Source organism: Haliaeetus leucocephalus, unplaced genomic scaffold (assembly GCF_000737465.1).
Source record: "Haliaeetus leucocephalus isolate CR32 unplaced genomic scaffold, Haliaeetus_leucocephalus-4.0 Scaffold373, whole genome shotgun sequence".
In the NCBI taxonomy this organism is placed as follows: Eukaryota; Metazoa; Chordata; class Aves; order Accipitriformes; family Accipitridae; genus Haliaeetus; species Haliaeetus leucocephalus.
In genome coordinates this window covers 7157216-7157651 of record NW_010972809.1, presented here as the reverse complement: position 1 = coordinate 7157651, position 436 = coordinate 7157216, and the positions used below count along the sequence as shown (strand labels likewise).

General features: G+C 69.5%; 1 protein-coding gene across 1 annotated transcript in view; it reads right to left on the bottom strand.

The window, feature by feature from the left end:
• Nucleotides 1–436, bottom strand: part of NRN1 (neuritin 1) — a 9097-nt gene that overhangs the window by 5170 nt on the left and 3491 nt on the right. The window lies entirely within an intron of this gene.

The following is a 436-nucleotide window of genomic DNA, read 5'->3' as shown; positions in this document are numbered from 1 at the left end:
TAATAATAATAAATCACTAGGAAGAGCTGCGATAAAGGCACGAAAAGGAGGGACCCCAAAGCCGCGCACGCAGCTGAGGGGGGCGCCGGCCCCGCGCCTGCCCGGGCTGGGGGCAGCGGGGCGGGAGGGGCAGGGATGGATCCCGCTGCCTCGGGCATCCTTCGGGATTGCGCTAGGGAACGGCACTCGGTTCCATACAAAGGTAACAAACCCATGTACAACCGCCCGCCCGCGGGGAAAGAAAACGAATTACGGCGTGCGGCGTGAGATGCCCCCGACCCCCATCTCCCCGAGTGTCCGCGGCTGCCGGGCCAGACCCCGCGGGGGGACGGGACGGGCCAGGGACGGGGGGACGAGCCAGGAGGGGCCGGGAGGCCGGGACACCGCTGCTGCATGAGGCGGCCCGCAGGGCTCAGGCCCCGGCCTGTGCAGCCGC